Source organism: Panthera onca, chromosome C1 (genome assembly GCF_046562875.1).
Source record: "Panthera onca isolate mPanOnc1 chromosome C1, mPanOnc1 haplotype 2, whole genome shotgun sequence".
NCBI lineage: Eukaryota > Metazoa > Chordata > Mammalia > Carnivora > Felidae > Panthera > Panthera onca.
In genome coordinates, this window is record NC_138346.1 from 210474617 (window position 1) to 210490196 (window position 15580).

Here is a 15580-nt window from a genome sequence, read left to right on the forward strand (position 1 = left end):
TTTTTGCACTCGACAAATATTCCTTGCGCATCTGCTAAGCAGTGTTAGGCACTGGAGAAATACTGGTGAGCAAGTTAAGGGCTGGTGGGGCTTCCGGGACAGCAGGAAAAAGTCCACAAGGAATAACAACAAAATGGGAAGAAAGTATAGAAGCTGGAATTTGGTAGGTGTGTGTCCTACGGAAAGTCTCCGTGAGAGAGAAGTCCCACTTCACATAATAGGGTCTGCACCCTGTTCGTGCTGTCCTATATGTATTTGTATGTATGCATATATGCACGCATCCTGGTGTGTGACATGTATGTGTGTGCGTGCAGGGCACTGAACAAGGATCCATTCCGCTGCAGCCAGTGGCGGTGGGACCAGCTGAAAAGTCTACCGTATACACAAGGGTATTTGTTTCTTACGATATCACTCACAGCCTGCAAAGGGAAGGATGAGGGGATCGGCGGTTCTGCCACATGGACCTGAGATGAGACCGGCAGGGGAGGGGCGGGGCGGGGGCTCTGGGGGTAACGGTTCAGCCTGAGGCTGGTGTGGGAAGCAGATTAAAAAGCCCATTACTGAGCACCTGCTAGGGGGCCCTACAGGTAGGCCTTGAACGTGGGAGGCTGACAGTGTGTTTTCTCAACCAGTGATCGGGGCCACTTTAACATCCCACCTTCCCTGCTCTCTCAACTCCAGCTTCGTCTTATCCTGTCACATGAGTAAAACAAGCCTCAGATAAGAGTCACCGACAGAGATACAAATGTCAGGATTCACACATTTGCGCCTGTTCAATTGTCAGTGATGGAAAACAGGCACCAACACCCAGTGTGGGTAATGGTATTGGGATAAGTCATTTCACACAATTTTTCTAAGTGGCAAATTTTGGCATTTATGGATCAAAAGTCTCAAAATGCTTATACCGTGCGGCTCTGGAATTCCAACTTGTTAAGAATTATGTACAGGGCAAGGATGTTCATCATAGCTTCGTAGCAGTGGGAAACTGGAAGCTACTGAAAGAGCCAATAATCTGCATCTGGTTAAATAAAATATGGTACGTGTGCTTATTACATTACGGTTTCAAGCCGGCTAATGATACGTTTTAAAGTCAAACAAGGTTAAAAAAAAAAAAAAAAACCGGCACGTGCAGTGTGATTATAATTTTAAAAATTCTATACACAGACATGTATATATGAATACATGGGAAGGAAGACTGGATCCTTCTTACGTTCAAACAAAGAGACAAAATATTTTCACACATGCAAACATGTTTGTAAAAATCTCAGAGGAGGGGCACATTGCAAATTTAGCAATGATTGCTTCCGAGAACGGAGAGGGCGTGGAGCGTATACCTTTCACTCAATTTCTGTAGCTTGAAGGTGTTACAACCAGAACAACGTATTGTTGCAAGGCAACATAGGTTGGTGGTTAAACATGAACTTTGGAACCAGTTTGGAAACCGGCTGCCTGAGCTCAGATCCTCACTCTACTTTCCTAGCTGTGTGACTTTGGGCAAATTACTTAACCTCCCTGTGCCTCAGTATCCGCCACTGTAAAGCGGAAATAAAAGCCTTCTAGTATTCACCTCATAGGAGAGTTTTGACAAGTGAACAAGGAAAGATACATAAAGCACTGAGAACTGTATGTGACCAGCACAAGAGTCAGTCCTTAGAGAAAGGTTTGTTATTTAATATTATTTAAAGCTTGCATTGTCAATGGGGTGAGACCACCCACGAGGGGGGCAAAGATTACATGGTGTTGGATATTATGATGGCTTGGGGCCCTCCATAATACATAAACAGATACACAAACACTATTTGATGTATTATATTAAATTTCAAAACACTCAAATGATGCATACCACGGTGGTTTAGTTGCGTGTGTGTGTGTGTGTGTGTTGTGGGATTAGAATGATTTTTGTTGTCTTTTTCTTACTGGGAGACTAAGGACTGGAAACAGAAACGGGCCTGTGGTGCCTTTAGAATGAACAAATGAAATAAAGGTTTCTGGGTTTTGGGTTCGTGGCAGGGTTACGCTTCCAATGGTCGCTCAACATCGCTCGTCGATTGCACGCTCCCTCTGGAGCCCAGGATCCTGTTGGGTTCACCAGGGATGTGGAAACCCAGCTCCTGAGCTACAGCTGATGGCTATTTATGTTGTTTCTGGCTTGCTGACCCACGTTATATTTAGCATGATGTTCTTTCCCTTTCAAAAATATGGAAAGAAGCTAATTTTGTGCTCGGAGGATTTGGACCACATAGTTTCCAACACGTCCTTAAAACAGGGCAGCCTTGGCACGCAGACTAGGGTCCCAGCTCAGCCAGACTCATGGACCCATCGCGGCTCATGGTCAAGGCTGCCCTCAAGGATAAGTGAGTGATTCTACACCTGGGTGTTCAAGAAAAGTTGTTAACTACTTAAGAGAAGCATCTACCTGTTGTTACCTGGGGTGCTCAGGGCAGGCTGGGAAACAATTCTTCATACTAAAATCTTGAATTAAGGACCCACCTGTAAAAAACCAGAAACACAGCTTTCTAAGTAAGTGGTGAGAATTTCTTCTCCTTTTTTTTTTTTTTTTTTTTTAAATTTTAAAAAAAAACGTTTATTCAGTTTTGGGAGACAGAGACAGAGCATGAGCAGGGGTGGGGCAGAGAGAGAGGGAGACACAGAATCCGAAGCAGGCTCCAGGCTCCGAGCTGTCAGCCCAGAGCCTGACGCGAGGCTCGAACCCACGAACCGTGAGATCATGACCTGAGCCGAAGTCTAACGCTTAACTGACTGAGCCCCCCAGGCACCCCAGCGGTGAGCATTTCAATTTGAGATGCTTCCTGGGTGGGTGGGTATGTGTTTTCTTTGCTTCTTCTTGGGGGAGGGAGGGCATCGGTTGGGGTACCTGCAAGAAAGATTGTCCCCAAAGAAACCAAGACTCTGGACCAAAAAAGTGGGGCCGCGGAAGGATGACAGTCCAGTAGCTGCATTTACCAGACCTTATGTGGTTTTATCTGTCTTACACAAGTGCTCTGGAGACTCCAAGAAGAGGAAACACTCCCCCAAGTCATTTTATGAGGAGTGTATAACCTTGATCCCTAAAGTAAGTAAGGACAAGGCAAGAGAGGAAAATGACAGGCCCATCTGATCCACGAGCACACAAACAAAAATCCTAAACAAAATATCAGCAAATGGAATCCCACGATGTCTTTTTAAAAGCAGACAATTACATAATACATCACCATCAAGTTGGGTTTATCCCCAGAACGTAGGGTTGGTTCAACACGAGAAAACCGAGTGATGCCAGGCACCCGGAAAAAGCGTGAGCCACGACAGCATTATCCAGTGGAGTATTACATGGCCATGAACACAACCCGCAGCTACATGCACCGATGTGGCCCATTCTGGCAAGCGCGAGGTTGAACGGGAAAGCAAACCCGGCATGTTTCCATTTATGTGAAGTTCCGAGCGAGGCAAAACCAAACAACACGCGTCTATTTTTGTAATAAGAGGAAGAAATGCAAAGGTTGCCAAAACTAAAATTCAGGATCAGAGCGACCTCCCCGGAGGAGTGAGACACAGTGCCTGGGGAGGGTGAGAGAGAAGGGTACGTGGGTGTTTACTTATGACGTCATTCCTTAAACTTCATAGATATCTTACAGGGGCCTTTTCGATTGATTGAATTATTTTGCGGTAGGAATTTCCAAAACCATCAACATTTCTCCCACACTCGTAGCATAAAATCCAAACTCCCTCGTCCCACCAGATTGGATTGGCTCCTGCCTCTCTCATTTCTTCTCTCTTGGCTCATCAACCCTCCGTGGCTTCTGTTCTGTTTTTCACTCACACCAAGCACGTCCTGCCACAAGGCCTTTGCGCTTGGTCTGGCTACTTAAAACCAATTTTTTTAAATGTTTATTTAGTTTCGAGAGAGAGACATATGGAGCGCAAGTGGGGGAGGGGCAGAGAGAGAAGGAGACGCAGAATCCGAAGCAGGTTCCAGGCTCCGAGCTGTCAGCGCAGAGCCCGACGGGGAGCTGGAACCCGTGAACTGCAAGATCATGACCTGAGCCAAAGTTGGCACTTAACCGACTGAGCCACCCAGGTGCCCCTGGTCTGGCTACTTTTTACTACTTCTGTCTCTCACCTCAAACTCCACCTCCTCCAAAAGGATATCCCTAACCACTCTGTATAAAATGCCCCTCCTTCACCCAGCTACTCTTAAGCCCCATGCTTGTTGGTTCCCTGATGACATTCCTTCCCATGGACGGATGACATTACCTCACCATTTAATAGTATTGTTTTGTTTTCTTGTAGGCTCCCTGTCTCTCCCACTGGAGTATAAACCCCCTGAAATAAAGCTCTTGTTAGGGAACCCAGCAGGTGCTTAATAACTAACTCTTCATTGAATGAATATCTCGCAAGTTAAAAAGTTTAACCAATGTCCCATTATCAATTTGGGGAAATTCCTAGTCCACAGTTGGCACCGAGGGGGAGAGGATTCGTCAGAGCAACTTTCAGGAGTATCCCGTGCACAGACGGCTTGCCAGCAACATGGGAGAGGTGCCCAGTTAATTGTGATTTCCATTCTGACCCAAAGTGGTGACTCTACCAATGTCCCCTGGTGTTCCTAGGCAGGAGTGGGCAGGGGTGAGAGCCCTGAGCCTCCTTCCTTTTGGGCAGCCGCTGTCTTCCCTCCCACGAGCACCCTTGGCCCAACCAGAGCCAGCATGGATTTCCGGGGTGGGGGCGGATAGTCACAGCTCTGGACACTGGACGCCCCACTTGGCTGACACCCGAGTGTAGCCACCCCACACCTAGAGGGACTTGCTATGAGTCTGGTATGAAGACAACACTTGGAATAAAATTGAACGAAAGAAAGGGAATAAAGGCTCTGCTCTGGCTGAAATGGAGCGAAGGGCCCCAAACGATGGAACCCCAGAAATTCTCTGGAACGCAGTTCAGAAACCAAGAATCTGATCTAGACCCTTGAGTGGCCACGAAGCTTGCCCCCTGGCCCCAGAAGGAAGGCACAGCTCCAGCCCATCCAACCTTCCATGGGAGGGGATCTCAGTCCTGGCAGAGTGACCAGTTCCCAGGACAAAGAGCCTCCTTGACCAATCTCCCTGTGCCCTGAGCTCTTCCTGCCAAGCTGCATAATTGGGAAAGGGATCCCCAGCTGCATTCAGGGAACCAGGCCACATTCCCATCACAAAGGAAGAACTCAGTGGGGGCCCTCTGGGCCAAGTTTCAGCCCCTAGTCCCTTTTGTCACCAAGTTCCGGTCCCATGCAGGGGGGAAGGTTGGGGGGACCGGGAGGAGAAGGGCTCTGAGCCACCACTGCCTCAGCTCCCCTCCAGCCTGGGAGTGTCAGGCCACCTTCCTACCAACCAAGGTCAAAGGCATCAGGTTCCCATTCGTTCAGAGCATGTTCTTGTAGACTGAGCACTCAGGAAGAATGAAAGTCATGTGGCCAAAAGAGTCATAAAGGTAGAGGGGAGGGAAGAGGGTTGCCTGGGCCCCGAGAGAGCTGACTAAAGGAAAAGGTGCTAAGCAATCTGCAAGGCAGAGCCACAACTGTAGGAAGAGTAGTGTAAGTCCCAGCAGCAGCCATCCTTCAAGGAGCGAGGAGCCCACTCTCAGAATCTCAGAGAGGTTACATAATTCGTCTTAGGGCACACAGTGCTAAGCAGCAGGCGAGATTCACAATCAAATCCTGCTGACTTTGCCAATGTTCCTCCTTCCCTTGCACCACACCGCTCCCTGGGCAGGGCAGGCGGGCCAGAAACGAGCACGGCAGTTTATTCTGGGAGATATTTCATCACAGAAGCACGAGGGGTAACAGGTGTCCCTTTCTTTTAAAATGGCTTTCTAAGGAATTTGCATCTGACAATTGCTGGGTCCCTATTGTGTGCCAGGGGCTTTGGGGGACACACGGATGTGTGAGATACTTTTACAGTCCAGCAGGAAGACAAGTGACACTTTCTTATAGGAGGGAAGTCAGCATCAGGTAAGAGTGAACGTGGGTCGGGTGCCGACTCTGTGCCAGGTCCTCTGTCCAGCTCCTTCCGCGTACGATCACCTGATCATTACTATTTCTATTTTACAGATAAGGACACAGAGGCTCAGAGAGGTATAGTGACCTGTCCAAAGTTACACAGCTAGTATACAAGGCAGGTATAAGGCACGACTGATTCTAAAACCCATAAATCACAAGGCAGTACTGATAACATGGGGCACAGGGAACGAGCCTACAGAAGGGGCAAGAAATTACCTTTGAGGGAGGTGGGGGAAGGAAGATCCAGAAGCTTTGCAAGGCCTTGAGGTGTATGTAAATTTACCTTGGGTGGAGTTTGGGGGTAGGAGGGGATTAAGGGCGATCTGTGGGGAGGGTTCAGTCTGAGAAACTGCACAGAGATGGGAGAGGGGACGGTTCCCAGAACCTAACACTTGCTGCACTGAAAAGAGGCAGTTTTCCCCTCCCCAGTGGAAGATCTTGGGGAATTTTTTAAAAAAAATGTTTATTTATTTTTGAGAGAGAGAATGAGAGAGAGAGAGGGAGAGAGAGAATCTGAAACAGGCTTCAGGCTCTGAGCCCGACGCGGGGCTCAGATTCACCAACAGTGAGATCATGACCTGAGCCGAAGTCGGTCGCTTCACCGACTGAGCCCCCCAGGCGCCCCAGATCTTGGTGAATTTTATAAGACCTGACATCTCCAGTCTCCCCGCTAATCCATTTAAATATCGGCGCCTGATCCTTAATCGGAAGATAAATTCATTCTGAAGACTCCAGGAGCCATAAACAGAAGCAGTGAGTTAAACCAGGTATCTAGTCTTTGGGAGCTTGACAAGGTGTCTCTCTCTAAGCAAGTGGCTGGCGTGTGACCCTATTTACAAGGCTGGCTGGCACCAGGGAGCCAGTCCCGAGGGCTCCGGCCACATTCAATATTTCTTGGGAAATGTGACCTCGCTGTGTGTTTCCCTGCCAGGACAGAGTCTGGTGCCCATGAGACGCAGGGCAGGAAGCAAGGCTCCCATCATCCTCAACTCAGTGAGTCTGACACCTTGATCCTCCTCCAGGCTCTGGGGCTGGGCCGCCAGTGGCCTCCCTCTCTGGAGAGCAAGGCCGAGCACGGGCACTGACCACCCCGCCCGGGCCCAGCATGCAGCCAGCTGCAGCCACCTGTTACTATTTCCTGTGCTCCTTCGGGCTCACGCGAAGCGCTCTGTGTGGGTTGAACTCATTCATTCCGCCCAAGCATCGTATGAGAGAGGCGCTCTTATCCCCACCTTGGTCCGTGTCATCGCCGAATGCACTGAGGCACAGAGAGGTTGAGAAACCTGCCCCGGGTCTCACAGCGTGTAAGTGGGGGTCCTGTGCGCAGCCCCTCCTCATCCTCGAGGCAATAGGACACCAGCCTTTCTGCCAAGTCACCAAGACAGGACCTGTTATCAGTCCCACCAGTGAGGCCAGCAACAGGTCATTCCCCAGAGACAGGGAGCCCCTGCGACTCCGCTGCTCGCTTAGTGTGCTGGCCAACCCGGGCACCACGTGGACATAGCCTATGTCCTTGTGCGGGTCATTTTGGACGCTGACCTGCTTCATTCGTTTCTCCTCCCCAAGAGGCATTTTGCAGCAAAAAGTAGGCAGAGGGGAGAGCTTAAATCAGGGACTGCAGAGACTGTTTCCGAGTATCGAGCGCTCCCAGCACGCACTGGGCTTCCCAGGGTGGACTCTGGGCCCCAGGCAGTGTTCCCATCTCGGCCCGGCGGCTTCAGTCACCGAGAGGCCTCCTCTCATCACCGTCCGCTTTAGCCGTCTCACTGGTCAGGGAGCCGGATGGGGATGGAACTCATGGGTTGTTACGCGTTACGGGCTCAAAGTGTGGGGGTATAGGTATTTATTCATTCGCTCAACAAAACATTAACTGGGCATCTACCACGTTCCAGGGCTTGCTGTAAGTGCTGGGGATAGAGGAATGGCCAAAACGGACGGAAGGCCCTGTCCCCGGAGAGCTCACGGACAACCACCTGTCTGGGAAAACTCCATCCCGTGCTAGATGGGAAGACAAGCTGAGAACAACGACACCCGCACCTGACACGGAGGCCGGTGGTAGGGGGTGCTGGGCGGGGGGCGGGGGGACTTTAAATGTGGTGGTCAGGGAGCACAGTGACTGAGAGAGTGTTATTTGAACAGGGCTTTGAAGGAGGCCGGGGAGGGAACCATGTGGCTATTTGGGTGAAGGACATTCCAGGCAGAGGGAACCAAAGTAAAGAGGCCCCGAGGCAGGAGACTGTCTGGCTGTTTCCAGGGACAGTAAAGCTAGAAAATCAATGAGTGACTGCATTAAGGGTTTTCCTGCACCTGGTGACGGGCAGAGAGGAACCGCTCCGGGTGTGTTAGCGGTCATTTCCAGCCTATAGAGGAAGTGAGCATCCGTCATTTTTACAGAGGCCCGGAGGGGGTGAGAGGCTAATTCAAGGCCATTGGAGTTGGGGGCAGAGAAGAATCTGGGGTTCAGCTCGGGCCTATTTGCCACTCACCCCTCTGTGTCTCTCAGAATTTGGGAGAAGGCATGTAGGAGGCTGAATGATGACCTCCCCCCCAAATATCCCAGTCCTAATCCCTGGAATTTGTGACTGTTAACTTTAGGTGGCAAAAAGGACTTTTCAGATGTGATTAAGTTAAGGGGCCTGAGATGGGGAGATTAGCCGGGATCATCCGGGTGGGTCCAATTTAATTACAAGTGTCCTTACAAGAGGGAGGCAAAAAGGTCAGAGGAGGAAGTGAGAGATGTAAGGTCGAAGCAGGGGGCTGCGGTGATGAGGGTATCACTTTCTCCCCTCTAGCCTCCAGAAGGAACCAGCCCAGCAGACCTGCTGACTTTAGCCTGTGAAACTGACCGCAGGCTTCTGGCCTTAGCAACGGCAAGAGAGTGAATCTATGTTGTTTTTAGCCACCAAGTTTGGGATCATTTGTTACAGCAGCCACGGGCAATGCACGCAGGGCACACCTTCCCCCGGCACCTGCTAATTCTCAGACCTTCTCTCGTCCAGCGGCTCATTTAATCGGACACAGTTCCTTGATCCTGATAAAATGGACCCCTTGGTGGATTTTGCACCTCTTCCTCGCGTGGCCAGGCTGGACGGAGGAGGGCTGGGCAACCCGGCCCTCCTGCACCGCATTTACATTTTAACCAGAGATTTCTCCGGAGGCAAGCCTGCACTCGTTCTGACTTGGCCGGGGTAAAAACTGCAGCAAAGGCATGCGTCCTCAAGCTGTATCAGCAGGCACCCGCTCTCCTGGTGGCCCAGTTCCTAAGCCCTCAGGACAAAGCTAGGCAGGGGTTTATTTTATGTGGTCCTTACGTGGGGGTTTCTAACCCAGACTGGAGGTGTGTAGAGAGGACAGGCAGACCGTTGCAGGCCGATGGATGCTGCAGAAGCAAAGCCCTCCCTGTTCCCAGGCCTTTATCAGGGCGGCCCTTGATTGGGGAGGGCAGGACGCAGTCTGAGAGCGGTCATCCTGCCCATATCTGGACATTTTCTTTTTTAGCCACAGTGATGCCGCTTCCACAGAAGCGGTTCCCAAACCTTCTGCCAAGCGCCTTTCTGGAATTCGCTCAAGCTTGTCCAGCCCTCTCCCAGCCCTCTCTTCCCTTGCTACCTGTGATTCCCACTGAAAGCCCCCCAGCCAGACCTGCTTTCTCCAGCCCCGGCCTCCTCCTGCTTCCGGTTTTCAGGATGTCACTAGTCACACCAGATTCTTTTTCCACCTGTCACCTCCTGGGATCATAGCGGCAACAGTGAACGATCCCCTAAGCATTTACCAAGTGCCAGGCCCGGTGCTGGGTGCTTTCCGTGCATTTATTGTTATTGCTATTAATTGTATTTAGACAATTTAATATATCATATTTATTACTTAAAATAATTATTTTTAAAACTTATTATTCATGATCACATTAAAAAAATTTTCTAATGTTTATATTTATTAAAAAAATTTTTTTAACATTTATTTATTTTTGAGAGACAGAGACAGAGTGTGAGCAGGGGAGGGGCAGAGAGAGGGAGACACAGAATCTGAAGCAGGCTCCAGGCTTTAAGCCATCAGCACAGAGCCCGATGCGGGGCTTGAACCCACGAACCATGAGATTGTGACCTGAGCCGAAGTGGGATCTTCAACCGACTGAGCCACCCAGGCGCCCCTTCATTATCACATTTAAAATGTCCAAGAACCCTGAGGAGAAGGTTTCTAGAGTGATCCCCATTTCACAGAGGAAGAAACTGACGTTCAGAGAAGTTGAGACACCTGCTCAAAGTCGTCCAGCGAATGGCACAGCAAAGATCTGAACTGGATACGTCTGAGCGGAGAGCTAGCTCACTCCACCACCTGCTGCCTCCCAGCGCCCCACGTCCCCACGGGGAGCCCCCTCCCCACACCCTGGCTGCTTGGAGCCCTTCCTAGGCTGACCTCAGTCTCTGTGGTCAGGTGGTAGAATTCCTTGTTTCCCTTCGTGTCATTTCCCCTCCATAAAAACCAACTTCTCCCCGTGTGAGTCACTTGGCCCCCTGCAATCCTGATACTCATCTGGACATATTGTAAATAATTGACGCTGGAATGTTTAATCATAAAACTGGGGCTGAGGTTAAAACGGGGCAGCCCGCAGGAGATGGGGACGAGAATAACAGCTCACGGGGGAGGCGCGCTTTGTGGGGCTTGGCACCTCTTTCACGTTGGGAGAGGGAGTGAGAACGACCCTCGGTCGAGTGCTCACCCACCTCCACGAGCGGGCGTGCTCCCCAACATCGTTTGCCTTGTTGCTCCCAGCAACCCGGGAGGAAAGCGCTACCCCCACCATCCCCCTCCGCAGAGAAGTCAGGGCACAGCCCGCGCACGGGGCGGGGCTCGATCCCCTCTGTCTGGCGACAATCAGAACAGAGAGAATCGACCTCACAAGGTTGAGGAGTGAGTGTTTTATCCACCTTAGGTGAACAGAGCTAGCTAGGTATACAGTAAGTGCCAAGACACGGCACAGGGATGATGGGAGGGATGACATTTGGATTCTACACTCGCCACCACCTGCTCCCCCAGGTTGTAAGGCCTCCTGGGAACTGAAAAAGACTCTATGCTTCCTTGGTAGCCAGCACGTGACGTTGAAGCGACCTCTTCCTGGACAGATAAGCCCCGATGAAACTCCCGAGGCGCAAAACCGTTTCTGGGGGGCGCCAGAGGGCACGCCTTGGCTGCCCTTCCTCCCCGCCGTTCTGGTCTGTAAACGCCAGTCGGGCCCCCCGCTCACGTGCTGGAAAAGGCGACGACCTCCTCGGGATGCACCAGAGCCAGCTGGCTGGAGCGACACGTCACCTGGAGGGCACAGCTCACCTCCAAGCTCAGTTCACCTGATCTTTTCTTCTCCTACCTGTGCTGGAGGGCGGGTAGTGCCGACTCACTGGCCGGATATCCTCAGTAGGGTGGTTTTGTTCGGGCGGTTCAGGGTTCCAAATATCCACTCTGTCCTTCCTCCGCTGTGAGAAAACTCCTGATGCTCAGTTTTCCAGGGCTTCCCAGAATCCAGACCATTACCCAGCCTCTTGAGAGGCTCGCCAGGCCACATGACTAGGTTCCACCCAATGGGACATAAGCAGATGTGTGTATCAGGGGAGGGGGACGTTCAGGAAGCGTTCTTAAGTAGAAGGGACATCTCCCTCTCTCTCTCTCTTTTTTGCACCTTCCTCCTTCTTACTGACTGTGGTGTAGATGTGATGGCCGGAGCTCAGCAGCCATGCTGGAGCATGAAGTAGAGGATGGCAGAACAATGAGAGAGAAGGAGCCCGGGTCCCTGGTGATTGCTGAGCCACCCTCCCAGCCCCAGACTGCTGAACTCTGGACTCTGTTTACATGGAAGAAAAACAAAGGTTTATTCTATTGAACCTATTGTTATGTAGGGCTTTTCTACACCTACACCAGCCCGGGCCTGGCTGAATAGTAACAGTGAATTTGTTTTTATTTATAAGCCTAACAGCTAAGCCAAGGATAGTGCCAAAAACTCCACCTATAGAGTTTATTTAATCGTCACACGAACTCCAAGGGACAGAGGGTATCGTCCCATTTTACAGGTGAGGACACTGAGATCTTGCCTAAAGCCATACGGCAGGTCTGACTCCACTCTCCCATCCTGCCATTAAGCAAAGATAACCAGAGGGGAAGTATGGCCAGCAGACTCGTAAAGTGGGCTCACAATCCATACCTCCTGGTGTTTATGCCCTTGCGTGACCCCTCCACTTGTATGGCCAGCAGACTCGTAAAGTGGGCTCACAATCCATACCTCCTGGTGTTTATGCCCTTGCGTGACCCCTCCACTTGAGTGTGGGAGGAATCTTGGTTTGCTTCAGGCCAGTAAAATACAGCAAATGTTGGGATGACGGTTATTATGTGAGATTATATCACGAAGGACTGTAATGCCCACCTTGCAAGGAGACCTTCTCTTGCTTATTGACTTTAATAAAGCGAGTAGACATTTTAAGGGAGGTCCATTTGGCAAGGCCTTGAGGTAGGCTCCCAACGGCAGCAGCAGTAAATGAGGCCCTCGGTCCTACAACTTGAAGGGAGCAATTCTGCCGTCAGCCAAGACAGCTTGGAAGCGGGCCCTTCCCCACTCGAGCCTCCAGATGAGAACCCATCCCTGGCCCACACCTTGACTGTGGCCTGGCAGAGGACCCAGCTAACCTGTGCCTGGACTCCGCACCCACAGAAACTGCGAAATACAAAATGTGAGTTATTTTACGCCACTAGGTTTGTGGTAATTCGGTATAAAGCACTAGACCAAGAGGGGAACTTTTGTTGCCAGTGGGCTCTGGCGAGATTAGGGGAGGTCAGTGAAGGAGCCCATCTCCTGGAGAAAGGGGCGAGGACCGGAAAGGGTGGAGAAGTCTGAAAGTCAGGTCGAGAGGCTGGCAACAGTGGGAGCGAAGCCTGGAGGCTGGCTGTGGGCAGATGCGACTGTGAGATAAGGGCACGACATTCCAGAACCAGACCTGGGTCACAGAGCCACGCGCGGATCAGGAAGGGGGGCGGGGGGCGATGGATGCTCAAGGCAGGACTCTGTATGACTCCCGGCTCTTCCACTCAACTAGCTTATATCCTATAGAGCCTCGGTTTTCTCATCTGTAAAATGGCTGTGACTATACCTTTCCAAAGAGATGACGCACAGAGAAAGTGCTTGTCGGTGGAGCACTGGCCTAAAAGCAACCTTCACAGGAATGAGGGGCACGAGAGACTCAGCGCGGGCTCTCTGGGCGCTCGAACCTTAAGAGGGGAAAGAAACCAGTCTGGACGAAGAAGCGGAGAAGGGCTCCTCAGGCAGAGAGGCGGGGAGCGGGGATCACAGGGCCCAGAGGTTCCGGGAGGCAGTGCAAGGAGGGAGGGGCAGTGGTAAGCCTCACCACGTACCCTGGAGAGGCTCAGAGGATGCTGCTGTTTCACCTGGGCCATGACCATTCTCTATCCTGGTGGAACAGCACCCTGATTTTCCTGTGCCAGGACCTCCCCGCTCTCAGTCCAGTGTCTGGCCCTAACTCTGGCCACTGAGGGCATTCCCCACAGCAGGGACGGTTGCTGGGAGACAAGGAAAGTGGAGTGGGGGAGGGGAGAAGAGGGGACTAAAATAGTAGCGACGATCATAAAACGGGAGCGTGGCCTCACGTGGCCACTGAAGACGGTGTGGCACAGGTGAAGGGCTGGATTGACCCAACCTCCTGAGCTGAGGCCCAGCCCCCTCCGCCTGCCACCCCACAAAGAGACACGCTGGGTCCCTAATCCTGCAACAACCCAGCCGCAAGGAGCCGCAGAGCCGAGAGCGGCCAGTATAACCCCAAGCTGGACATTAGCGGGGATGGACGATGGCTGCTGAGCTCCACGGGGGGGGTCATGACACCAGCTGCACCCAGGTCGCTGTCTGGATGGGCGTCTGCCGTGTCCAAGAGCTGCACTGTCCAATACAATAGGCACGGCCACACGCGGCCGGTGAGCTCTCGAAACGCGGCCGGTCTGTACTGAGATGTGCTGTCAAAGTATAAGCTACAAACACCAGATTTCAGAGACAGAGGAGGGCAACGAGATTATCTCGTTAATATTTTTAGTCAATTTCGTGTTGAGGTGATAGGTGTATCAAGTTAAATAAAACTGATGATTTTCACCTGTTTCTTTGGACTTAAAGAACAATGTGGTTACAGGAAACTGAAAACGACACCTGGGGCTTGTATTCTAGCTCTAAGGGATGGTGCTGTGCTGGAATATGAGTTCTCCAGGGCGGAGACTTTGGTCTGTTTTGGTCACTGCTTTCCCTCTGTCCTAGAAGAGGCCTGGCACGTGCCCGAGGAGCCTCATAAATGCTGAACGAACGAATGAATGAATGAATGAATGAATGGCATGACAGAGTAGTATCGTGGAACATACAGGATTTTAGAGTCTGTCCAACCTTCGTTTAATTCTGTGTGCCTCTGGCAATGCCCTTCACCTCTGTGAGCCTTGTTTTTCTCTGTAAAAGGCAGATGCTGGGGGCGTCTGGGTGGCTCAGTCGGTTGAGCATCCGACTCTTGATGTCGGCTCAGGTCATGATCTCGTGGTTTGTGTGTTCGAGCCCCGCATGGGGCACCGCACTGACAGCGTGGAGCCTGCTTGGGATTCTCTCTCTTCCTCTCTCTCTCTCTCTCTTTCTCTCTCAAAATGAATACATTAAAAAAACTTAAAAAATTAAGAGAAAAGGAAGATGCTGCTTTCAAGGGTCTGGTGACACAACCTAAGCCAGCTCTGGTACAGGACTGGCACACTGTTAGCTGAGGCTGTCGGCGGGTGTGGAGGCCCGAGGGCTCTGTCGGAGAGCCGCTGCTGTGTGCGGTGCGTGAATGAGAAACCCAAGTTAGGCTCCAGGCTGTGGCCTCCAACAGCTGCTAAGAGGTTTACCCCCGAACAGAAGTGCCTCCCCTATCGATCCCGTGGCTGGGAGCGCAGCGGGTTTCCCCATCCAGGCAGGCACCTGCAGGTTTGAAGAGGGAAGCCGAGAGCCGGCGTCAGGAGAGGCACGCACCTTGGGCGTCTGCGTGGGCCGTGATCGAGAAACCCCCAGAGAGATGGGGCACGCTGTTCTGTGGGGCTTCTCAGGGTCTCTTCCAGAGGAAAAACAAATGGCTAGTGAAAATATGCCTGCATTTCAGACGCGCGACACGGGAACACAGAGGGACAAGGAGGAGGGAGCCGTGGGTGTACTAACACCTAGCGGGGGGGCTGGGGGTAGGGGGGGCTCTGGGGGCCAGTGGGAGGCTCTGGACCTGTGACTGTTCATCACCGGCCTGCCAATGCAGGGGCAGATCTGAAAAATGACCACCGACCCTCTCCTGAGAAGGGCTGTGTTCGTTTCCTGTTGCTGCTATGACAAATCACCATAAACTTAGCGGCTTAAAGCTACGCCAATTCACCCCCTTACAGTCGCGGAGGCAAGAAGTTCTAAATTGACGGTGTTGGGGCGCCTGGGTGGCTCAGTCGGTTGGGCGTCCGACTTCAGCTCAGGTCACAATCTCACGGTCCGTGAGTTCGAGCCCCGAGTCGGGCTCT

The 15580-nt window shown here is 51.7% G+C and overlaps 1 protein-coding gene across 6 annotated transcripts in view; it reads right to left on the bottom strand.

Annotated features, from left to right (window-relative positions):
• TMEM51 (transmembrane protein 51) overlaps nt 1–15580 on the bottom strand; it is a 54241-nt gene that overhangs the window by 5370 nt on the left and 33291 nt on the right. For 3 of the 6 annotated variants that reach the window (XM_060625092.3, XM_081796453.1, XM_060625095.3), the window contains one exon: nt 2417–2490. The exons of 1 other annotated variant lie outside the window; for it this stretch is intronic. The gene's annotated coding sequence lies outside the window, so the exon portion shown is untranslated. The remainder of the gene's footprint in view (nt 1–2416; nt 2491–15580) is intronic. 2 more of the 6 variants (XM_060625093.3, XM_081796454.1) reach the window with 1 other exon arrangement.